Source organism: Leucopleurus acutus (genome assembly GCF_964270905.1).
Source record: "Leucopleurus acutus genome assembly, chromosome: 3".
In the NCBI taxonomy this organism is placed as follows: Eukaryota; Metazoa; Chordata; class Mammalia; order Artiodactyla; family Delphinidae; genus Leucopleurus; species Leucopleurus acutus.
The window spans coordinates 30,454,912-30,481,418 of NC_139145.1; the positions used below are offsets into that span (position 1 = coordinate 30,454,912).

At 46.7% G+C, this 26,507-nt stretch overlaps 1 protein-coding gene across 2 annotated transcripts in view; it reads right to left on the bottom strand.

Moving 5' to 3' along the window:
* KCNIP1 (potassium voltage-gated channel interacting protein 1) overlaps window positions 1-26,507 on the bottom strand; it is a gene marked incomplete at both ends in the record, with an annotated part of 357,573 nt that overhangs the window by 236,341 nt on the left and 94,725 nt on the right. The window lies entirely within an intron of this gene.

The following is a 26,507-nucleotide window of genomic DNA, read 5'->3' on the forward strand; positions in this document are numbered from 1 at the left end:
CCCAAGTCTACCCTGGCCCAGCGTCTGGCAGCCACCTTCCTTCTCTGCCCATGACGGCAAAATCTTGATTTCCGGTAGCATGGCTTCTCCTTTCTCAAGGGGAATTTCTGGCAGCCGTCTTCCATCTTTTGGCGTAAGTGCCGAGGTAACGGATGGACTCTTGTTCTCCCTCCCTGTTCCTTTAGCGCTAGTAGCCTCGCAGGCTGCCCAATCACCACTAAGGGGCCATCGGGTCATCCTCCCTCCTGGCTAGCCTCCTGCCCTCCAGCCTCCAGGGGAGCAGGCACATCCTTCCTCTCCAACACTAGTGAAATCCTCCCTCTGTTCTGTGCCCAGCTGGGCTCGGGGTCAGCATTTTTACCCACTCAGCTCTGCCCTGTGGTCCAGCTTCTTAATCACACCACACACCGCATCACAGACAGGCCCAGCTCAGCCCACAGGCCTGGCCTTTCTGAGCCATCACCTCCTGGAGACTTAAAAAGTCCTCTCTGGGCTATAGGGACTGTTGGTGTGTGAATTCTCTCCCTCTTCAGGTCCTCGGTAGGCCAGGCATCTGCTCACACTGATGCCCCTCCCCCAACACACATACGCAGGACCCCCTGCCCAGGTCTCCGTTCCATCTGGCTGAATACTAGTCCTCATTCCTGGCTTCACTCATGTCACGTCTCCCCCAGGAAACCCTCCTAGACTTTACCACATCACCTCCCTCTATATTCAGGGAGCTCTGATACATGCAGTGACTCCTTGCTTCTCTGAGCCCCGGAACAGCCAGCACTGGGCGTGGTTTCTTGTATGTGCATAAAATGAATCATGAATGGACAAACTGATGAATGGGCAAATGGGTGAATGGGTGAATGAATGAAAGAGCGTGCACTTATATATCTATCTTCCTCCTCCCAACTCTTAACCATATGTTATTTGGTTTTGCTTTTTAACTGCTTCACGGAGAAAGATGATGGAAAACCTTGAAGGAAGGGACCTTTTCCTAAATGTTATTCATTCATCACCCAGGCACATTCAGTAAGCCTCATACTCTGCACGAGGCGGGAGGACATAGAAGAACTAGTAAAGTATGCTTCTGCCCTTAAGAAGCTCTGTCCAATGTCATGGCTCCTGACTTCTTGGGACCCTCTTAAAAATGTCATAGAATCTGTGGACCTCTCCTGAGAAACATACACACACACACACTCAGGTAAAATATGGGTCAATTTCAAGAACTCCTGAAATCCCTGGCCACAGTTTAAAAGCCCCTGGCCTGGTGAGAAAGAGAAACACATTAATAGACAATTGTAATATCTTTTGCTAAGGGCTATGCCAGGAGGCATGGCCAGCTTCTAATTGGGGGTCAGATAAGATAGAGTGATTAACCACTTTGAGTGGGATGATGTGTCTCAGGGAGGCTGGAATCAAGGAAGAGATCTGAGGAGGGCTGGATCTTGAGCAGAGAGTAGAAATTTACCAGGCAGGCAAAGAGAGAGGAGGAAGAAGGTGAACCAGCAGGTGCAATATACAGAAGCCTTTAGTGATTGCCAGGAGCTGAGGAGGGAAGAATGGGGAGTGGCTGCTAGAGCACTGGAGTTTCTTTCCAGGGTGATGAAAAGGCTCTGTGATTAGATAGGGGTGATGGTTGCACAACTTTGTGAATAAGCTAAAAATCCCTGAATCGTATACTTTAAAGGGGTTAATTTTACGGTATGTGAATTGTGGTGGTTAATTTTATGCGCCAAATTGGCAAAGTCATGGTGCCCAGTTGTTTGGTCAAACACCAGTCTAGATGTTGCTGTGAAGGCATTTTTTAGATGAGATTAACATTTAAATCAGTAAACTTTGAGTAAAGCATATTACCCCCTGTATTGTGGGTGGGCCTCATCCAATCAGTGGAAGACCGTAAGAGAAGAAGACCAAAGCCCCTTGGGGAAGAGGGGGTTCTACCTCCAGACTGTCAAGTTGCAACATCCATGCTTCCCTAGGTCTCCAGCCTGCCAACCTACCCTGTGGACAGATTTCATACATACCAGCTCCCACAGACATGTGAAAATCTCTCTCTCTCTCTCCCTCATCCTCTCTCTCTCTCTCTCTCTCTCTCTCTCTCAATATAAACATATCCTATTGGTTCTGTTTCTCTGGAGACCTCTGACTAACACCTTAATTATATCTCAAGTTTAAAATGTTCATTACATAATTGATGGTAAAACCATAAAACACAAGCACACAAGCATGAAGCAGGATGGAGCATGCAGGGTGTAGCAAGACAGCTCAGCACGACTGGCTCAGGCAACAGGAAATTGGTCAGGGCAACCTGGGGCAGGCACAGCCGTGCATAGCCTTGATTATCATGCCAGGGCTCTATTGCAGGATAGTGAGGTGTTAGTTAGGATTATTTTTGGTTGTAAGCAACAGAAACTGACATTGGCTAACTTCAACAGAAGAAAGAAATTATGAGAAGAATATGGGGGCTCACACATCCAGAAAATGCTTAACAAACAAATCCAGGACCTGCCAGGAACCAGGACATTTCCAGAAGTCTTGGCAACAGGAACTCATGAGTAGGGTTTCTTTAGGATAAATCAATTACCACTACTTTTTGTTCTAGCTTACTGTGCTCAGTATCAGGAAAGAGGATCTGATTGGCCACACTTGAGTCCCTGTGCCCAATGCTTAAACAGAGAGGGCAAGGCAAGACCCCTTGTACAATTTTCCTGCCAGTTGGGTGGTATCTGGGAAGCATAGTCAGGATGCTGCTGCTGGGAAAACGACGACAAAGTGCTGGCAGGTGGACCAGCTGGAGTGCATGGTGCAGAGAACACTGGGACCCTTGCCCAGCCAATGAACATGAACAGGGGCCTGATGCTCACTGAACTGTATTGCTGAGTCTTCATTCCAGCCATGACAGTGCCCCTGTACCCCGGGCTGTGTCAGGACCACACACCCCCTCTTGCCAGGGAGCACAACTATTTAGCGGGAGGACTGGAGCTGCTCAGGGCTTCTAGCTGTGTGGCCTTGGTCAGGTCACTTAACCTCTCTGAAACTCAGTATCCTCATCTGTCTGGAGCAGGCCATTGTATACATCTTCTAGGCTTCCTAGGAGGAGACACATGGGACAAAGCCTGGTCCAGAGTCTGACAAATTCCAAGGGCTCTGTTCTTCTTTCCTTCAGGGACCGTCTCTAATCTTGACGATGATGCGGAGTCTAGCAGAAGGACGTAGGGGCCTTGTCAAGTTGATTTTCAATTAAATTGAGACTAGCTGTGATCTGAGGCTGGGCCTGGGGCCAAGGATGTGGGTCTTGGGACAGGAATCAGTTCTTTTATCTTTGGGTTCCCCGATTTCTCCACTGTCATGTGCCAGGCCCTGTCTAGAGGCTGCCTGCCTTCCTCTGAGGCTGTGTCTTCAGCAGTCCCTTCTCCCCAGCCCCTTCTGGAAGGGAACAGAGGCTCAGCCCCTGAGAGGCGGAGGGTGGGTCCTGTGGAGACTCAGACCTGCCCCAGCTGCTTCGCACATTCCCGGAGGCGGTTTCCAGAATAGTCCCTGCAAATCCACACGACACTGAAGGTGGGCTGTGAGTGCGGGGGTAGGGAGGGGGATGCTGTTGCCCTACCAGTCTCAGCTCTGGGCCATCAGACACCCTCTTTGTTCAGACCTTGGGCTCAGGGCTGGGCTCTGTGTGCCTGAGTTTGGAATATGGAGGAAGAGGTGTGGTGAGAGAGGGGACAAAGCCACCTGCTGAAAGGAAGCGGGGATTCTTCTCTAGACCCACCCAGGGCAGGATTTATGTAAGAGTGTGAAGAATCAGCTCTGACCCCCACTGGGTATGGTTGGAGATGGAGGGTAAATAGGCAAGAAGCAGAAAGGGGAGACAGAGCCAGAGAGATGGGCAGAGAATGGGATTGAGAGAAAGAGAGAGGATCAGAACGCTGAGAGAAGGTGGAGAGATAGAGGAGACAGAGGCAAAGGGAGGAGACCAGCTGAGAGATTTTTTTTTTTTGCGGTACGCGGGCCTCTCACTGCTGTGGCCTCTCCTGTTGCGGAGCACAGGCTCCGGACGCGCAGGCTCAGCGGCCATGGCTCACGGGCCCAGCCGCTCCGCGGCATGGGGGATCTTCCCGGACCGGGGCACAAACCGGTGTCCCCTGCATCGGCAGGTGGACCCTCAACCACTGCGCCACCAGGGAAGCCCTGGCTGAGAGATTTGAGAGAGGAAAAGGGGAGGGAAAGAAGGAGGGGAGAGAGGGAGAGACAGCAAAGGAGACAGAAAGAGGAAAGGGGGAGAGAAACAGGGAGACAAAAACGGAACTGAGAGATGGAATGAAGGAAGGAGAGACAGAGGGGCGGGGAGGGACGAGAGAGTGAGTGAGTGAGCCTTGGAGGTGGAGATGGAGGGGAGTGACACTGACACCCTCTGACCTCCTGGTTCTTACCAGCCTCCCCCAAAGGTGTGTGGCGGAGGCGTGTGCTGGCTGGGGGTCGCCACCAAGGCTCAAGGAGGACACGCATGCCTGGTTAGCTTTCGCTCTCTGATAAATGACATCCTCTAAATGATCTATCAGAGCAGAGCTGAGTTCTACAAATGCCTCCACCCACCGCCGCCTCCTGGGGAAACGTACTATATACGTTATAAGGTGACTCACCCTGCTGCCACAACCCCTGGGAATCCGAGGCAGAAGGATTGTCATTAATTCACCTTCCAAAGGCCACAGGGACAGTAGGGACAGGTCTAGAGGAGGTGTTTGTGGAAGGAGAGATTCAGATGAGTGAGTTTGTCAGTCCTATCCGGGTGGTGTTCATCCCAATGACCCGGCAGGGCAGTGAAGTGATGACGGAAGAGTGCTGACCTGTCTGTGGATGGCTTGACATCAGTACTCCCCGTTTCCTCTTTCAGGATCCATCTCCCCGAAGGACCAGAGACTTGTCTAAGAACTTACGTTTCTCTTGGAAGCAAAGAGATGCGGTGGAAAATGGCTGGTCTTTCTTCTGGTCACAACTCAACCCCCATTGCAAACTGTCTTAGTACCACCTACCTTTACTTCATTGCATTCCCAGGGGCATAATATTACATTTATTGGTGAGGTATTCTCGTTATCATTAACACCTGTCATGCCCAGTCGACTGAAGGTTGGTGATGGGTTTGGGTCAGTGTTGTGTCCTTAGCATCATGGTACCCTCGCGAGAAGCATTTACAGAATGAACAAGCACAAATGTGCCATTTTGGAGTCTCGTGATGCTGAGACTTTAGTCCACAGAGGTATTTGAACAGTTCTTTTGCAAATAAAGGAGGTGAAGCTCAGAGACATATAGGAACTGACCTGAGGGACAAAGCTAGAAAGAGGAAGATTGGGGCTTTACCTCAAGACTGTCTGATTCCAGAGTCATCGTAACCATCACTCTGGAACCTTGCAGCCCCACGCAAATCATCATCGACAGACACTTGCACGAGTTATACGGTGATTTGCACTCTCCCCTTGCATGCTAATTCCATAAAACAAGTTCGATGTCTCTAAATAAAGAGAAGCAAGAGGGACTGTGGCAGATAGGAGACGTGGTCTTAAAATGAGGAGGCTGGCTCAGCCCATTTTAAGGGGGCTCAGAAGCTTACCTGATGCAGATCTGAGCAATATGCCAGTGATACTCACAAGAGAGCCCAATGGTTGCATGTCCTCCTGGGGAGGGGATTTTGGCTTTCACTCTTTTAGTCAGAAAGCTCCCAGACATGGATCACCCTAGATTATCCCCATCACAGCCCAGGTAGCTCGCGCTCTACAGTCACCTGTAATTTCTGGGCCTGGGAAGGTGTAGCTCCAAATAAATAGCCATCTCAAGAGCCTGCAAATGAGATCCCTCGCTGTCCAGATTTTCAAGCAGAAGACCCACTTTTGACCCCATTCATGCTTGGAAAGAAGATTACAGTAGATAAAAGTGAAGAAAAGGCTATTTCTCCCATCTGATATTTTAAATTTAGAATTTAGGCTTAAGTCTGCTAAGAGACACAGGGAATCTAGTTATGACCTATTTGAAATACTGCAAGACTAGATAAAATTTCTCAGGACAAAGGGACTGGGACAATAGCAGCAAAATGTTTCTCCTGACAAGTATCCCACGTATACGGCTGTGAATGTCACCAGGGCTGTATTGGTGGAGAAAGGAATCGGTGCAGAGGGCTTTGCAAGTTATTACAATGTTGGAGTTACAGTGTTGGTCTCCCTCTCCCTCTCTCTCGCCCTCTCTCTCTCCCTCTCTCTGACGGACTTAGCCTTGGGCATTCTTCACTTTCATAACATACTAGATAAAATCTCCCATAACTCTGCCAGGATTCTGTGGACTTTTAAAATACCAATGCTCAAGTGGCAGCAAAAACAAATTCCATCAGAATCTTTGTAGGCTGTGGCTTTGGGCAGGGGGTATGATGCCTCAGAACACCGAGGTCACATATACCTGCTTCTGGGCTCTGCCATCTATCAACTGTAAGTCCTGATCCTTGGTTTCTTCAGAGGTAAACTGAAGCAGGTAATTGTATAGATTTCATGTGACAGTGATAAGGATTTTATGATATAATAGCTGGAAAGAGGCTCATATCGTGCCTGACACAAAAGAGGGATTCAAAAGTTGGCCATCATTGTAATTATTGCTGTTATTCCTATTAGTAAATATTGACTAATCCCTGGCAAAAAGTCTACCCTTCCTTGAACCTCCTGGGAAAAGACATGAACTTGACCTGAAACATCAGAGTTACAGTAGGTGGGGCACTGTTGAAGGAAGATGAATGGTGTTACACAGGAAGTGTCTTGTGCTCTCTAAGTGGTAGATCTTTTTTCCCAGAGTGGATTCCAAACAGGCAGTGTTTCCTGCTAACAACTCTTTTAAAAATGTTAATAACTCCTGTATTCTCAATTGGCCTAATAACACCATTGCCAGAGAGAATGCCAATACATCACACTCGGTGGAAGATATGGATTGCAAACCATCCCATAACCACAACCAACATTCTGTTAACCAAGTTGGAGGGAAGCAAAATGCTTTAGCAGTTGATAAAGGACTAGGATTCAAAAAGTCACTTTACTATATACATAAGCAAAGAATAAGATTTAGAAATACGGGCTCAGAAGCAAGAAATGTCCGTTGCAGTTCAGATATGGCCACATGGACCCCTCAGAAAAGAACCCATCACAGAATAGCCCCTTCTTTCCACTATAAAATAAACTATGAACTCCTATCATTATAGTAGGTGGGCGGGGTTCTTCTCCACATGTCTTTCTGTTGTGGTAATAAATCTTAAATCAAATAAATAATCTCCTTTAGACGTGATTAGATGTAGACCCTTCATTAAGGGTCTTACTAAACTTGATCTTACTTCTACATTCTTCAGTCAACTGACTACAGATGGAAGAAGAACTATCAAGTATTTTTATATATTTATTTTATAAATATAAAACAAAATAGAAGTGAGGTGCAATTTACAGCTTGGATGAGAGGTTAAACTGTTAAGTAAGTTTGTCACTGAGAAAATATGTTTGAAATTTTTCCATCAGGACAACATAATTGAGCAACGCTAAAGTTAAATTGGAAACACTCATGTGGACTCGACTTTAAATAGTTTGCTACCTCTGTCACTGAAAGTGACTGCAGCAGCAGCAGAACTTATGTTCAACCACCAACTCTGCCTTAGGCAGGAAGGAAGTTCCTTTTGTGAGGAGAAAGCAAGGATGCTCACTACAGTAACACGAGGCAGTTCTGAAAGGACCAAGAAGGTGGATTAGAGAGGCTTCCAGGGATCCAGCTCTGACACTTGGAGTGTAAAATGCGACTGATAACTGTAATTAATGGGAATACATGGAATCTGTGAAGGGTCGTAAGTTCCCAATGAAGCTCGAAAGAGAAAAGTTGATGCAAATTGTACAAAAAGGGTGAACCTGATAGGGTTTCATTTTACATTATTTGCAAGAGCTGCCTTGGATTATACACGGGTGATGCTATTTCTTCTATTACGTATATGCTGGTTTATTAAGCAACAATAGGCACTTTTCTCTGTCCTTGTAAGGAGGAAAGAGTGGATTTTGAATACTTTTAATAGCCTTGGGGGAAAAAAATAGAAATTAGTAGTCACGCATGATAAAAAGAGGGAACCGGTAATGTGTAGGAGATGCTGAATTGGGCAAATGTCTTCATGAAGACACCAAACTGCTCATGTTTATCCCTGGTTTCTTAAGAAATGAAACACTTTAGGAAAACCCTCTGGTTCGGAAAAGAAGATCTATGAGAAAGGCATGGACTTTTATAGTCTGAAGCACAAAAATCTGAGAAGACTCTTTATTGAGGTCCCAAAGAATAATCAGTAACCCCCAAACTGCTGGCCTGAGATGATATTATTTTTCTTTTGGTTCTGGAGGAAATCTGTAATCCTAGAAGAAATTGGATTTTTTAAAAACCTAATCCTAGGAAGCTATCGTTGTAATTCTAAGAAAGTAACTCTGGAAAGCGTAAGTATAAACCTAATGAAAAATCTGATATATATCCATGACCTATATACTTTCGATTAGTTTAAGGGTAAGTGTAAGCGTATAGTTTTCAATCATCTTGATGTTCTGTGTGCATTTTGGATGACTTTTTAGGTGTTTGAGATGTTTAGGAGAGTCTGCGTATTAAAATAAGCATTTTAATTAACGGTTTTGGAGAGTGTGGTAAATAACTTTGTAATCAATGTTTATAAGTTAGAGTAATTGTAATTGGTTCAATTTTTAGTAAGTTTTGATTTACCAATTATGCAAATAGTGTTTGAATATCAAGAGAAAAATTGTTTAATAGATTCACAGGGTTAGTAAGTTGAATATTAAATAAAGCACCAAGAGGTGTGTGTGTTCTTCCTGGTGACAAATGTCCCACAGGCATTAAAGGACCTACCAACGCATCACAGCCAAAATTCCTGAGCCCCTGAGTGGGCCAGAAAACGAGATGTTATCCTTATGGAACCGTACTGAGAACGGAAGGGACTGATGATTATTTTTGCCTTGGTAAAACGTGCTGTGCTATGTTTGCATTTTAATACGGAGATGCTTGCAAATGGAGACATCTTCATGCCCAATAGGAATTGACCAAATGGAGCTTTTCCAAGTCCTATGTAGAAGATGGGCGGTGTCTTTGAGGCGGGGGTCCTAACCTGTCACCCAACTTCTTCCAGTGCTCTCTGCTGGCTCCCTCCTACGGAACCTAAGAGTCACTTCTTTCTTTCCTCAGCACTCTGGTGTTATTACTACTAGTATTTTTAACCCAGAAAAGCAGTATTTTATCCGATAGGAACAGTAGGCCGTTTTTGTTGTTGTTGTTGTTGTTGTTTTTGCGGTACGCGGGCCTCTCACTGTTGTGGCCTCTCCCGTTGCGGAGCACAGGCTCCAGACGTGCAGGCTCAGCAGCCATGGCTCAAGGGCCCAGCCGCTCCGCGGCATGTGGGATCTTCCCGGATCGGGGCGCGAACCCGCGTCCCCTGCATCGGCAGGCAGACTCTCAACCACTGCGCCACCAGGGAAGCCCTAGACCATTTCTTGTTCAGTGCCTCCAGCTGGTAACCTCTTCAAAACGCCTACGGGCAACATGCCCCCAGGTCTCTTGAAACCAAAGATCTTCTCAGAAGGCCCACCTCCTGTATGACCCAATTTTGGAATCCTCTGGTTTGATGCCTCCTTGACAGATTACTTGCAATCTCGGTTTTCAAAATCCAAAGAAAACAGGATTAAACATTTGGGGGCCAACGCCCTGGGTATCCTGCTGACCCTTTGTTTTCCTTTCTTTTTCATTAATTGCCTCGAGAGTCATGCATGGGACTCAGATCCATACTGCTATTTCATTTGGAGGAAGTGTTCGGTTGTCAGTGTCATTTTATTCACCCTGCAAGTCCCACCGAACGGTAATCTCGAAAGCGAACACCTCGCGAGAACCTTTTCCTTTTCACTTTAGAGCTCACAGCGTGTACTAGTTAAAAGGAACGCAAGATGCCAAAATTCTCACGTAGAAACTTAGACAGGTAGATGATTGTTCAGACAATAGAAAACTGGGCTTGATGGGGAGATGGTTCCCCGGGGAAACTGAGCATGGGAAATTGAACTTGGAGTTACACGATCTTGCAGTAAACCCTCAGACGCGGGCTGAGATTGAAGTTTCTGGGGTCATTGTGAGCACCCAGGAGGTAAGACACCCTTGTGAGAATGTCCAAGGGAGCATCCCAGAGGCCTGAGGGATCCACACCCTCATCAGGACCGTCATTAGCAGCAGGTGCCCTCGTGGGACTTAGCAGCAGGTGCCCTCGTGGGACTTGAAGGCCAGGGAAGTTTTTCCTCCCACCATGAGTGCGGTTGCATTTCCTAGTCCATTGAAGGAGTCAAATGAAAGGATCTCATATCCTCTGCCTATATCTGTGATATCTTTCTGGCCATCACGCTGCCAAACTTTATGAGAATTATATAAAAATTAAGAAAGGAGCTTACAAAAGGTATCAAACAAATATGACTACCATAATATCTATTTGGATAAATCCCCAATCATTACCTGGCCCATCAGGCCTTGAAATAGATGTCTTGAATTCAACCTGCTACTCCAAACTTCCTGGAAGAATGAAGAGCTAAGATCTGCCTCGGTGACCCTTCTCTGAAGCTCTCCCTGACACCTCCCCACCACAAATTTCCATGTTCCCACCATTGGATGCATGTCCATTGGAGTTTTGGACATAACTCTTGTAAAAATTAGTAAGCAGAAAGCTCAGTTAAATAATTGGGAGACCAGAACGGGGAGCTCTCACGTCCTGTGATGATAACTGAGCACAATGAGAAAAAGAAAGGCTCCACCTCTTTCTTGGCAAGGACTCAGCCAATGAAAAGCTGTGGACTCTTTGTTTTTTATAACCCTCCCAACTTCCTTTTCCCCTCTATAAAAGCACTCTCCTTCCCTTGACAGGCGGGAACTTGCACATGGCTTGCCATGGTTGCAGAGCCCAAATTGCAATTCTCTGCTGATCCTGAATAAACCCATCTTTGCTGGAGAAATACTGACAGTCTATTTGTTTTAGGTCAACACTCTATTGCAAATATTAATTCACAGTTCTCTGAAGATGTGAACTGTGAGGACAGAGCTGTGCTGGATTCATCGCTGTCTCTCCAGTGCCTGCAGGGAGCCTGTGCATGGTGGCACTCAAACACATCTGTTCAATGAATGAACAGTGACCAATAGCCACCAATGACTCTAAACCAGGCTATTAGGTAAACAGTTAAGAGCCAGCCCATGAAATAAATAGCTTTCAAAGGTGGTTATATCTTAAACTTATGAAAAGAAATATTTACTTTCTGATAGGTATAAAATCCCTGAGTATATTTACAGGTCCTCGTAACATATAGGAAATGTCTTCATCTCTGAGCCTGAGGGAATGCCATTTATAATAAAATACTTTGCATTTCAAAACTGTCTTTGTGTTTTGTAATTTATGTTGAGCATTACTGCTAGGACATGCTGAGAATAGTTCCATTTTTTCCTGAACCTGAGGAATTTGAGACTCTTTGCTACATAGTAGGAAGGGACGTGTTAATTTGTAGGATAACAATGCTTTTCCCTGAGAACGGATTTCCAAAGGTAGAAGTCAGCAGAAACAGGTTATTTTATTTACCAAAATTTGCTCTACAATCAAAATTTCAGGCTAGTAACCATTTCAGTGAGTCCTATCACTATCCCAAGACAATAACTTAGAAACAAGCCACTGATGGAAGGTCAAATGACAACATGCCTATTTTTTAAAGCTAAACAAGAATCTTTTCTATTCATTGTTTATCGACAGTACACCTTTAACTAATTAATCATGAAGAGGGGATTAAAAACCCAGATTGGAACAGAAAGAAGTCTGCCATCTAATGTATGACACTAAGACAATTAAGTCAAAATCTAGAGAAACAGAATTTGTTCATTCCTGTGGGGACTGAGAAGGCAGCTCTACACTTTGATATTTCATCATCTGTTAGTGTAATTAACCAGAAATAGGAGCATCTAAAAATTTGGAACTGCAAATTAGAAACAAGTTGGAACCAAAAACAGCCCGATAATAATGAAATCATCCCCTAGACCCCAGGAAGCATCGGCCGCATGTCACCCCTAAACCTATCATTGAAGTAGAGGTGATACTGAATCATTCAGAATTTCATCCTGAGCTGAGTGGAGGGTCAGCTTTCCTGCGGGGGTGGATTCCTGAATGAAATTGGGTCTGTTAGCAAGGAAGTATCAGGAAAGGGAGGGAGGAAATGGAAGTGGGGTAGATAATCATACGTCTTTTAGGGCCCTTGAAACTCTGCAAATAGGAACCTCTGTCAAGGGGCCTTTGTGCCAGTTGTGTTAAGAGAAGTATGGAGAACAGAAAAATATCTTGAGACTTCTTGGAACTTTGTGACTTTCTCCTTTTGTTTTGTTATTTTAATCTCCTCTGTTTCCTTGTCTTACCAGCCATGAGGACTCTTAACTTAGAAAAACCTAAGAAAAGCTGCCTGCTTGTTCCCAGGACAGCAGCGTGGGAGACCACCTCGCTGGGTCTGACATGGGAAGCCAGGAAGACCGTCTCTGCAGACCCTCCTCTTCCCGGACAGAAGTGAGCAGATCACCATGTACAAAGAGCACTTAGGCCACTGCCTGGCAACCAGTAGGTGGTGAATGTGAAGCTGGGGTGAATGTGTGGAAATGGATATGATACAGAGGGAAGCAGAGCAGTGGAGGAGAAAGGCTTTGAGGTTGGTCAGAGCTGGGTTCAGCTCCCAGCACTGCTATTGTCTGGTTGTGTGATCTTGGGCAAGTCACTTGTGCTCTCTGAGTCTCAGTCTCTTCAACAGCAAAATAGAGATAATACCACTGACCCCAGAGGAGTCTTGTGAGAATCGGAAATGATGTATATTAAGCATACAGCAGGATGGGGCCTGGCACTTGAGAGCTGTTCCTTGAATGGAAGCTGACTTCCCTCCTTTTGGACATGTGCGCTGTAATTATTTTCGAAATTAATACGTCATAGCCTAGCCCTGTGTCGGCCATACCAGCACGAGCCTGTCTCCTCGCTCACCCCCTGATGTGGGGTTGGAGGCAGAGCATGACCAAGGTGCCAGGACCAGGTTGCCATCATGGGATTTGTGGATGAAGTGACAAGTGTGGAATCCATCTCACTTGGAAGCACCAGAGGTATGCCCTCATGTCCCACACCAAGCTACCAGGGACCCTGGTGCTCAGCTGAATTTCTGCATTCCCCTCGACTTCTGGGAGAGGTCACCCTGATTATAAAAATTCCTGGTCCCTCCCTGATTTCCCCCAGGACACTGACCTCATCCGTAGGAAGATGGACTCTGGAGTCAGCCAGAGTTCAAATCTGGCTCCACCATGAACTAACTCAATAACTTCGGACACAGTGCTTTTGCTTCCTGTGCCTCTGTTTTCTCATATGTAAAATAGGGATAATACTAGTACCAACCTTATAGTATAGTAACATGTATTGTGAAAATTTAGTGAACTTGTGCACTTAAAGGCCTTGGAAAATACAAAACACTTAATAAATGTCAGTTGTCACAGTGACGATTGGGGACCCTACAATCTCACCCCACTCCTTCCCCGGGTGAGCTGACTCACAGGCCAGCAGGGCAGATGTCACCACAGCCAGCTGCCACACCTGTGCGTCTGCCGCGAGCAGCCTGCAGGGAAGTCCTCTCGTTTTGCGATCTTGCTTCTGACGCTCACAATGTGTCTCTCGGTTTTGGACCAAAACCATTCCCATTTTGCAGATGAGAAAGCTGAGGCCCAGAGAGACTGGATACCTTCCCGGAGATCTGCCTGGCAGTCTGGGGCAGAAGCAGGACTTAGTCCTAGGTCTCCTGACTCCACGTTTGGTGCTCTTTCAACCTCAGCCCCCAGGGGTATGAAGGGTCAAGGCTGTGCTGGTGAAGAAGGCGTCAGGGACTTGCTTCCTGCACCCCAGCTCCTTTGGGGGCCTGAACGGGCTCTGATACTTCCTGCCCCACAATCTCCACTCCTCCCACCTGGCTGCCAGGAAGCCTCCAACATAGAAGTGAAAAATGAGCCACTAAATGTATTATGACTTGTGAGACTGTCTTCATAATTAAATTTTATTAAAACGAACACCAAGAAATTTCCTGACGTGGCCTGCCTGGCGGGGCTCATCAGAAGGTGATAAATGAGTGGGTTCTAGACAAAGAGATATCTGGAGGGGGAAGCAGAGACACAGAGAGAGGCCTCGGAATGGAGGAACAGGAGGAAGGAGGCCGGAGTGCCTCTGCCCCAGTGGTGCAGGGCCAGGCCCGCTGCGTTCCTGCTTTGGCCAGATTCCTGCCCAGGCCGAGGGTGGGCTTGCAGAATGGCCTGGTGAGTGGAGCCTCCTCGTCAGAACAGCCTTCAGAGCCCCGCTGGGCCACCACTACCTGGGGTAGTTTGCCTCTCCGAGCCTCCCTGCCTCCCTCCCTGAGCTGTAAAAGAGGGATATGAGTAAACTACTCTCATCTAAAGGGAGGTGAGCAGCCAGCCATTGTGGGAAAGTTGGCCAACTCTTCAGCAGACATTTACCAAGATACTCATCACGCTGTGTGGTTTCCTCTGGAAAAGGCGCTGGGACTGGGGACTGGGGTTATTTAGAGCAATTCAGTAATCTGGATCTTCTACGACGAGCATGTATTGTTTTTATACAGAAAACCAATGAACACCTCCATCCCACATACATCCCAGAGGGCTGGACTGAGGATCAGTGCAGGATAGAGGGCGCAAGTCAACCCAGACCCGGGTCCTGCCCTGGGGAAGACCACGGTGGTCTCAGGGGGTGGTTTAGGGGCAAGACGGGATTTCACTTACTGTGTACACGTGCGAGGGGCTACGGCAGAGCTGAACCCAGGTGAGCAGCGCAGAGAGGAGCCTCAGCAGAGGTTCCCTGGGTAAAGGCACGCCTGAGCTAAGGCTTGAAGGCTTGGACTATTTAGTAGAAGAAAGGAAAAGAAGGGTCCACGCAAAAGCCCAGAGGCATGAACAAGCGCCGGGAATCCAAAGACTTGCAGCTCGTTCTGCGAGGAGAGGGGTTGCGTCTCTGCTGGGCTCTTCGGTTTCTGTACAGCGATATCAATTCTACCATCTCCTTGGCTGAAAACTCTGCCCTCAATCGATAGCCCAGAGTAATGGCCTTCTGGACATCACCAGAAAATAGAGTCCCGAACCTCTGTTATTCTCATCTCTCTCTTTTTTAAAATAAATTTATTTATTTATTTTTGGCTGCGTTGGGTCTTCATTGCTGTGCTTGGGCTTTCTCTAGTTGCGGCGAGCGGGAGGCTACCCTTCGTTGCGGCACATGGGCTTCTCATTGCAGAGGCATCTCTTGTTGCAGAGCACGGGCTCTAGGCACGCGGGCTTCAGTAGTTGTGGCATGGGGGATCTTCCCGGACCAGGGCTGGAACCCGTGTCCCCTGCATTGTCAGGTGGATTCTTAACCATTGCGCCACCAGGGAAGTCCCTCCTCACCTCTCATTAAGAACAAAAGAGAAAAGCTCTGTAGAAGGAATTGTTGTTTATGGAGAATTGAGTAAAAGGTATTCATGCCCTGGAAGAGTCTAGGTTTTATCCTTGAATCAAGTCAGGCCATCAGAAAACTTGTACCCAAGGAAAAAGAGATCAATGAAACAAGATGGAAAGGCCAGAAATAAACCCCAACACAAATGGGAATTCAAGGCCAGATCAAGGTGGGTTTGCAACTCAGAGGAAAAGATGGCTCAGCCAGGGGAGGCTGATGAGGCGTTTGGAATAAAACAAAGCTGGAGCCTCACGCCTCACGCCCAAACATCGATCAAACATTTACATGTAAAAAAAAAAAGAGAGACTATGAAACATACGAAGAAAACATGGACGACGTTTCTATAAAATCATTCTAAGAACACCAATTTCAAAAGCTACAAAAGAAAAGATTGACCCATTTGATCCATTTGATTACAAAAACATGAAAGCTTTCGTATGTCGGAAGTAACATGCAAAGAGTCAAGGAAAAATGATTGCGTGGGAAAGAGACTTTCAATGGGCAGCAGCTAAAGGGTTGGAAGCAAAGGATTGTTATGGAATAGGGGATGGGTTGTCACGGTTAGCTTTATATTTTGAAAAAAATCATCTCTCTGGCCATAGTGGGGATCATAGAATGATGTGGAGAGGAAGGTAGTGTAGGGATCAGAGAGAAGCCTATTGCAATAGGCCAGATAAGAGATGACGGCCCTTGGGGGCCGCTCCTGGGGGGAGTGGAAATCTACATGGGGGCTTGGTGGTACCCTGGATAATGCGGCCGTACAGGAGAGGGTGTGTCAAGGGTGACACCCGGTTTCCAGGCTTGCATAACTGGATGGTGGTGGTGCCATCTACTGAGACAGCAAAGACAAGAACGAGTGCAGGGCTTCCCTGGTGGTGCAGTGGTTGAGAGTCCGCCTGCCGATGCAGGGGACACGAGTTCGTGCCCCGGTCCGGGAAGATCCCACATGCCGCAGAGCGGCTGGGCCCATGAGTCATGGCCGCTGAGCCTGCGCGTCCAGAGCCTGTGCTCCGCAACGGGAGAGGCCACAGCAGTGAGAGGCCCGCGTACCGCAAAAAAAAAAAAAAAAAGAAAAAAAAGAGTGCATTTGGTGGTGAGGTAGGACGTGCATGTTTTTTCAGGTTTGGGTTTGAGATACCTTTGAGCAGGGCCAACTTCATGTGTGCACGACTTGTATGGTCACTTAGGGACCCACACTTGCTTTAATGCTCTTCTGTCACCACCTTGAAATCCATAATAATTTTTTTGACAAGGGGACCCACGTTTTCATTTTGCACTGGCCCGACAAATTATGTAGCCAGACTTGCCTTTGAGCCATCTAGGACCAGGTGTTGTTAAAGCAGTTGTCCAGATCTATAGAGAGCTTGGAGGAGGCTTCTGGGCTGGACATATAAATGTGTGGGTTGGGCTTCCCTGGTGGCACAGTGGTTGAGAATCTGCCTGCCAATGCAGGGGACATGGGTTCGAGCCCGGTCTGGGAAGATCCCACATGCCGCGGAGCAACTGGGCCCGTGAGCCACAATTACTGAGCCTGCGCGTCTGGAGCCTGTGCTCCGCGACAACAGAGGCCGCGATAGTGAGAGGCCCAGCGCACCGTGATGAAGAGTGGCCCCCGCTTGCCACAACTAGAGAAAGCCCTCGCACAGAAACGAAGACCAAACACAGCCATAAATAAATAAATTAATTAATTAAAAAAAAAAGACCAAATATACAGTTCTTACTATTAAAAAAAAAAATGTGTGGGTTGTCTGCATATAGCAGGGAACGGAAGCCCTGGGCAGGGAGGCAGTCACTTAAGGAAAAGGTCTAGGATGACAAGAGGATATGGAAGGTCTGGGTTTTGACGTTCTTGTAGATGTAATGTCTAGGTAGGAGAGGATATAAGAATAGAAGGTGATGGAGCATCATGAGAAGACGGGAGAAGATGGGAAGCCCAGGAAGGGAGAAGAAAGAAAGCAAAGCCTCAAAAGCCACAGATCAGGGCAAAGCAGAGCTGAGGCCTCTCTGGTGGATTTGGTAACACAGAAGACATCGGTGTCCCAGGTAAGTACCATTTTTGTGCAACGAAGGGGTTTGTGGAGTGAGAGGGAAGGGGAGTGGAGACAATGAGAGCACCAGCTCTGGAGAGAAATTTGGCCATGACCTGGAGGAGAGAGATAAAGCCATATCCCCATAAAGGGGTGAGGAGTGAAGGCAGCAATTTTTATCTTTGTTTTCATGAGAGACCCGAACACGTTTCTAAGGTATATCATCAAGCAAAAAGACAATATAGTATATTAGACAGAATAAACCACTTTGTGTAGAAACAGTGGTGGCGCGGGTGGGGGGTAGGAGGGAAGGAAGATTATATACGTATGCAAAGAAAATTTCTGGGAGGATACACAAGAAACCAGTAAATATGGTTACCTGGGGGATGGGCCTAGGGACTTCACCTCTTCCCTTCTATATCAGTTGAATTTTTTTTATCATAATCATTTTTCTAATAATAAAAAACTATTAATTTGATGTCCTCAAAGGAAGCTCTTAGGCGCTGAACATACCACTCAAAGGTTTCGTTGGTTGTCAAAATTAATATTCAATTTATTAAAGTTACAAATTCATACAGATCCAGGTTCTTCCATAAGCTTTAAAGTTCAGTTTACCGATTTTATTATTTATTTATAAGCTTAGCAAATTTTAACAATCACTTTTTTTTTAACTTTTTTTTTTTTTGGCTGCCTTGGGTCTTTGCTGCTGCTCTCGGGCAATGTCATCCTCTGTCCTCCTCCCAAGAATCTGTAGCACGTTGGCTCAGCCAGTTCTGGGTGGCTGCTTCTCTCTCTAATGCCAGCAGACCCCAATACTCATGCATCACAGCGGTCACTCCCGAGGCTTAGCAGTTAGACGACTGCATGAGAATCACCGGGCAGGGGGAGCATATGTACAGAGCACTCACGGGCACACAGGTGATGCAAAGGTGGGAGCCCTGGGGCTTGCCTCCTGACCACCTGGGCCACGGGGACAGAGACAAGAAAGGAGACTATCTATTGGATGACACCTCAGGAATGGGGACAAGGATGACATATAATTTCAGGTGACTGAATGAGGTTCCTGCAGAGGGGCAGGGCTGAGGTGGAGGTCATTCCACAGCCCCTTTGGGGGTTAGGAATCCATGACTCTCAAGCCTTGCAGGCTGTCTGTCTGCAGGTCCTATGTTAGAGAAACTTAGGAGTGGAGTGGGTGGTGCTAAGGGCATGATAGGGCTTTGTACATAGGGCAGACACGAGTGTGTACTTGCATTGGTGGCTTCCCAGCTCTCGGACCTCGGATAACTCCCCCAAACTTCTTTGAACCTGGGCCCTGCACCTGATACAACAAGACAGCGATTGGACCTGACTGCATCATTGTGAGGTTTTGAGGCGATAAATACACCATGCTCAGCTCAATGTCTGTCACGTTAATGGAAGTTGTGTCTTGCTGAAGATCAGGCTGCCCATGCCCTGCATATCACGCCATCCTCGTCAAGTTGACTGCCTGCCTTGAAGGTGTGCAGGGCTGTTTTCTGCACCTTCTCTTCTGTTCCTTCTTTCAGGCTGACCTCCATGTTATTCTCTCCCCTCTTCGGACTCTGAACACTTGCAAACTAAAGCTGACAGTTGCCTCACAAATTCATATCCTATATTAGGAGAGTATAGATTTTGGAGTCAGACAGACCTAGTAGTAAATTCTGTACCTTCCACTGCCTAGCTCAGAGAACCTGGACAAGTGACTTAACTTTCTAAGCCTCCATTTCCTCATCTGTACAATGGGTATAAGAATACATGTTGGAGAAGGGAATTCTAGGCAGAGGGAGTGGCATGGGTTGAGACACAGAGGTGGGAATGCAGGAACTAGTAGGAAATCTGTTTTATGAAGAGAATGAGTGACCAAGTGGGGGTAGCTGGGGTCAGGTAAGCCCAGCGGGTCATGCAAAAGCATATCAATCTGGGCTTTATCTCTCGAGCTCAAGGAGGGGTAAGGGAGTGATGTGGTCTGATCTAGTCCAAACATGCAAAAGATGTTTATTGAGTGCCTACTATGTGCCAGCTATTTGGGATAAATCAGTGAACAAAATAGATTTAAAAATTCCTTTTCCTGTGGAGGTTATATTCTAATAGAAGGACATAGACCCAATAAATAAGTTAATTAAAGGGACTATTGAAAGAGATAAGTGCGATGAAAAAAGTATGACTAGAATAAGGAAAGGGAAATTGAGAGTTCCTGGGGTGGGGTGGGGGAGATGAGTACGAGTTATATTTAAAATAGTGTCTTCAGGGTGAGTCCTTGTTGAGAAGTCGACTTCTGAGGAAAAACTTGAAAGAATAAGGGAGTGAGGCACATAGTTATTTGAGGAAGGGGCGGTCCAGGCCAAGGGAAGAGTTAAGGCAGCTGTACTGAGGCAGGAACATGCCTGGCATTTGGAGGAAGAGCAAGGAGCCCAGTGTGGCTGGAGTGAAGCAAGCAAAAAGGAGTGGGGAGAGAGATGAGGTTAGAGGTAACACGGCCAGATCATGCTTCGCCATTGTAATGACATTGACTTTGGATGAAGTAGAGAAGGACTGGAGGCTTTTGAGCAGAGGAGGGGCACGATCTGCTTTATTTATTTATTCATTCATTCACCAATGTTTTAATTATTCTGGTGTGTCCAGGAAGGAGATTGAGGGTGGGCAGCTGGAGGCAGAGTGATCAGCCGGGATCCTAGGGATAGCTCTAATATATGTTTTTAATGTAACAGATTTATTGAAACATAGTTCACATTCTGTACTGTTTACCCATTTAAAGCTACAATTCAATGCTTTTTAGTATAATCACAGAGTTCTGCAATCATTAACACAATCACTTTTTTTTCTAACATCTTTATTGGAGTATAATTGCTTTACAATGGTGTGTTAGTTTCTGCTTTATAACAAAGTGAATCAGCTATACGTATACATATATCCCCATATCCCCTCCCTCCCACCCTCCCTATCTCACCCCTCCAGGCGGTCACAAAGCACCGAGCTGATCTCCCTGTGCTATGCGGCTGCTTCCCACTAGCCATCTGTTTTACATTTGGTAGTGTATATATGTCAATGCTACTCTCTCACTTCGTCCCAGCTTACCCTCCCCCCTCCCCGTGTCCTCAAGTCCGTTCTCTACGTCCTGTGTCTTTATTCCTGTCCTGCCCTTAAGTTCATCAGAACCATTTTTTAAAAATTTTTTTTTAGATTCCATATATATGTGTTAGCATACGGTATTTGTTTTTCTCTTTCTGACTTTCTCTTTCAGGAAAGGCTTGGCTAGATGCTGGTTCAGTGTCTCATACAACTGCAGCCAGATGGCTGGAGCTGGGGCTAGTTGAGCATCCTTCTCTCGTCAGGTAGCATCAGGGACTCTCACATGGTACCTGTTCATGGACAGGTTTTGGCCTCCTCACAGCCTGGTGGCCTCTGGGCAGGCCGACTGCTTATAAGTCAGTTGAAGCCTTCAAGACAAAGCATTCCAGGGAGCAAGGTGGAAGCTGAGTCACCTTTGATGATGTAGCCTTGGGAGCACATGGTGTCATTTCTACTGAACTCTATTGGTCAAACAGTCAAGTACCACCCAGGTTTCAAGAGAGAATACACAAACCCCAGTCTCAGTAGGAGGACTGTCCAAATAGCATTGTAGATGGAGCACATGGGATGAATGCAGTCATGCTGGGAAATACAGTCTGCCACACCCACTTTGGAGGAGGAGGGCCCCAGGCCCAGCCTGACACGGGTGCGTGCGTGGTGCCCCGCACACTGGGCCTTCCTCTGCTTACTTCCTGCCTTCACCTTCCATACCACCCCCAGACTAGAGCCTGAGGCCTCTCCCTGAAGGCCAAGGGTGTAGGTGGCTGGGTTTTAGCCTAAGCTGCTTGGCATGGGGCTGGCATCTGGGCAGGGTTTTTAAGCTCCGCTCCACCCTGGGGACTAGAGGCAGTAAGCTGAGCTGACAATGATGGTCAGTAGAATTCTGTTGGCTAATGAGTATCAGGGGAGAAAATTCATAGATATTCTATCTGTTGGTGAAACAGATAGACCTTCTGTGTGATCCAGACAGGGCTAGATAGCGGTTGCAGAAAGGACGGTGGCAGAAAGAAACATTTATTGGACATCGTTTGTGCGCCAGGCACATCGTTGGTATATCGTAGGCATTCATCTCATGTCACCATCCCAGCAGCACCATGGGGCAGGTACTGTGGACTTGTAGAAATGAAAACACAAAGTCTCAGAGAGGTGAAATAATAGGCCCCAGGTCACACAGTTGACAGGAGGCTGAGCCAGGACTGCAAAGAAATTCTTCCAACTTCTGTTAGAGCACCTTTCAAGAGAAATGCCCCAAAGTTACTTTTAGAGCCTTTAAAAAGCAAACCGGAACCAGGAATGTGGATCCCTTCCTATCTGGTGCCTGGTAGGGTAGCTGCTTTGTTGGTACCACAACAAATCCGTGGTATGGGAGCCACGGACATTTGCAAACTGCCTTCCGCAATCCTTTAGCTCTAGTCTAGCATCTTGAAAGACACAACAAAGACCATTAGATTGAAATAGGGGCTGCTTCCTCTAATACAGTAACTTTCCTTAAATTGAGAAACGAAGTGACTGGATGATATCCTTTTAATAGCTGCTGAGTGTAAATGCATTTTGAGAGCAAACGCTCCTTCAGAAAAGACCATTTCTAATGTTCTTTCAAATTGTCAGTTTGGAGGATGAAGGGGAATGTGATTAGGAGACCAAAATAACAAAGAATTTTGAGACCAGCAAAAATGTTGCCTGCACAAATGTGTAATTTAAACCGCCAAAGTGCTCCTGCATTTTCGATGCCAAATATACTTAATCAGTAATAATCATGTCCCTCAAGAAGGCTCCTAATTTGCTTTATTGCCTTTTTAGATTTGTCCCCTTTCATTTTCTAAAATATAATCATAGTTCAGTGACTCCATCTGGGAGCGATCCGGCGATAAATTCTGGGTGGTAATGATGTACAACCAGCGAATAACAATTCCTTCATCACGCTGTTTCCTCTATTGCCACCTCATTAGAATTCATGGTTTTCAGAAAATTCAATGAAATTTGAAATTTCCTCAGGAAGTTACTCCGATAAATAACTGACAGGGTAACAGTTCACTTATTTGTCAGGCACGAGGCAAAAGGGAGAGAGGGCAGAGAGAAGAAATGACAGAAGACAAATTGGATAAAAAGCATCATAAAGAAGTTTAGCTTTCCTGAGAGGCGAATGGGAAGTGCGGTGACTTTACAGCTGCAGACGTCAGCTTGGCCTGTGGATGGGATTTGACAGGAGCCACTGCATGAAACCTCCTCATAGATCAAGCCCTGGCTTAACGTCCCTCTCTGGAGCCATCACTGGCTTTTGCCGACAGTTTTGATACCCTGGCCCTCATTCCAGGTAGAAATTTATGACGGGACATTTACATTTGTGACCTCATCGCCACCTGTGTCATCTGAGTTTCGTATTGGATTTCTGTTGTCACACACTCCAGCTGCTTTCTGGTGGCAGAGGAAAGGCCTTACCTTGACCTTAACCTTACACATCAAGATTCTCTGAGTTTCCAAGAAGAAAATTATCACCATCCACAAGGCAGACTAGCATCTGTTGGCCTTCTGCCTTTGTTGGAGGCGCTCGGCCAGTCATCACACAGTATGTCTCTCATTTGCACTCAGAGCCCAACTCTGTCTTATTCTCAGTCCCAGGTGCTAGCAACCAGGCATCCCTCTAGATGTTCCCATGGGAAGCAGGACTAGGGGATGGAAATGGAGCCACAGTGGTGTCCATTGTAGTGAGAGCACTAGGCTTTTTTTTTTTTTTTTTTTTTTTCCGGTACGCGGGCCTCTCACTGCTGTGGCCTCTCCCGTTGCGGAGCACAGGCTCCGGACGCGCAGGCTCAGCGGCCATGGGTCACAGGCCCAGCCGCTCTGCGGCATGTGGAATCCTCCCGGACCGGGGCACGAACCCGTGTCCCTAGCATCGGCAGGCGGACTCTCAACCACTGCACCACCAGGGAAGCCCTAGGCATTTTTTTTTAAATAATTTTTTTGTTGCTTTCTTTTTTTTTTTGGCCTCACTGCATGACGTGGGATCTTAGCTCCTTGACCCGGGATTGAACCCACACTCTCGGCAGTGAAAGTGCAGAGTCCTAACCACTGGGCAGCCAGGGAATTTCCTCACTAGGCATTTTTGAGGCTGGCCTTGCAGACGGTTACCACTAACCTATTACAACTGCCACCAGCTTAGGCCCTGTGCAGGGCAGCTCCTGGGACAGACAATGCATGCTCTGTGCTCTCCTGGAAGCAGATGTAATCATACAAGGATAACCTTCTTTTGTTTTTCAGGGAATGTTAGCTGATGTTCTTCCAGAGGAGACATACCCAGTCACAGATGTCCAGGACAGCAAAGCTTCCTTCCTCCTCCTCTCCACTTACACAGTGGCGGGGAAGCTAAGGCGACCCTGTAGAAAACAACAGTATATTCAAGGTTCTCTACTCTGGCATGTGCCTCCTACCAGAAATATATTTATCACCATCAATTAGTTTGCAGATATTTTTAAATTAAGATGAGTTTTTAAAAGTAAACTTGGGGTGATGGGAACTAGATGACATCAATGCCCTTTAGCCAAAGATGTCCATGGACACAGTATGGTTGAACAGAGTTGGGTTGGTTGGCTCATTGCAGTGAGGAGGAATGTCCACTAGGGGCAACAGTGAGGTACCTTGGCAAGAGGGTGCTAAGGAAAGACAGGAAAGGATTTGAGTCTCGGGCTAGGTGATTTTAGGGAGGATTCAAGGAAGAGGGCATTTGCTCTGGATTGGATGCTCTCAGGTAGCAAGGGTGACTCCATCACTGGGGATCTGTATAAGTCTTATCTGTAAGGCAAAAGGAATGATAGCGTTATTGGTGAACAAGCAGCAAGCAATGACTCGGATTAGCCAGAAAAGGGAAGTTATCGGTCATTTTTGTGGTTCGGACAATGTTCTTATTTTTGTCTGCGTTCATGTTATACGTTTATGTGACATGATTATGAAGTGGTCTTATTCGTATCAGGCTCCATCCTGGTCAGTGTAGCTTTGCCTGATGTCCATCTTCTGGGAAATCATTTATGTTCATAGAGGTAAACACCAGGACCCAGCTGTGAGTGCCAGGCCAGCTCCTGCCTATGGGGGTGCTTATCTCGTTCTGAATGATAAACTTCTCCAGGGTCATGGACACTTTCTTCATACCAGTGTTCTCAGTCATTTCACGCATTCTTCTAAATATTATCAAACACCTCCTCTATTGCAAGTGTCAGGTGCCGGGACCATGGAAACACACAAGTCAGCCACAGCTCAGCCCTCCCTGGTCCTGCAGAGGCGACAATTACAAGGGAGTGGGGTGAGTGCCCTGCATGAGATTCACAAGGACGTTATCAGCTATAAAATGCGAGGCACACTGCATGGCCAGGAGATACTTCCTCTTCCTGAGCCTTAGAGGAAGCTTACAAACAAATAGGAGTTGGCCAGGGAAAGAGAAGGGAACAGCTGTCCCAGTGGGGGGGGTGGGGAACAGCTGTGCCAGAGCTGTTGAGTTTAGTGGGGCAGCAGTGAGGCTGGATGGTAGGCATGGGCTAGGCCAGGGGAGGCCTCCCAGGCCCTTCAGAGGAGTCTGGGTGGAAATTAGCCTTATGGGGAGTGATGGAGAGTTTTGGAAGACACTTGGTCTGACATGTTTTTCCTGAGAGGCTGAGAGTGCCTGGGAGAAAGGAAGGCAGGCTTCAATGGCTGAACTGGGCATTTGTGAGAAGAGGCCCCAGGCTCCATACAACTGCTTCTAGTTATCAAAGCAGGAGAAGAAACCACACGAGGAGGTGAGCCTGAAGGTAGAGTTGAGAGAACTGACCCAAGACTGAGCACCTGCCCCTCGACTACTTCTGATACTAGCTGATGCACGCTTGGCACTTAATAACCCCCCAGCACTGCTCCAAGCCCCTTACATGGATTATTTTATTTTATCCTCACAATGACCCAATGGAGATGTTACTTTTTTTTTTTTTTGCCCTAAGTCATAGGTGAGGAAACGGAAGCATAGCGAGGTTAAGCAATTTGCTCGAGATCATCCAGTTACTAAGTGGCGGAGCAAAAATTCCACCCTGAGTAGCCTGTTTCAGGATGTGTGTTACTTTCCTGTGGGCTCCACCAAGCCCTCCAAGTGCTGGGCTCTGCTCTGGACTCTTCACAAGCTGTGGCTCATCTGGACTTCACAAAACTGTGGACAAAGTGTGTGTGTAGCTCTGGGTGGCAAATCGGGACCCAGAGTGCAGTTTGGAAAAGGAAGGCTACTTTCAGGAGTGGAGGAAAGGACTGGAAGCTCAGTAGTTCTGGAGAAGCTTTTTTAACTTACAAGTGTGCTAGCTTTGGGTCCAGAATGCCCAGCACAGGGCGTGCTGGTTTGACACTAACAGTTGGAAATTCTTATGTACACATAAATGTATATATATTGATAAATGAATGAATGAAACAACTGACTGCCTGTCTTTGAAATAGGTGCAATAGAACATGGTGGAGATAAGGCAGGAGAGGGCTGGATTCTCATTTCTGAGGAAGTTTTCTCATGGAGATACTGTGACAAAGTTAACAGCACAGGGAGAATGTGCTGCTTTGAATAAGCATAAAATGCTGCCTCTGCCCTTCCCAGCTGTGCAACCCTCCATAGGTCATAAACTCTATGAGCCTCAGTTGCCTCATCTGTAAGATGGGAATAATGACACTCACTTTGTGGGGTTGTTTCCAAGATTGGAGAACACATTTTATGTGTCTTGTAGGGTACGTGGCACATAATGGGTGCTGGGTAAATGACAGTAAGTATTAAAAACAGTAATTTTAAACAGTGCTATAGATCACTGAAAAGTACAGCTTTATTTCTCTGTGATGAGAGC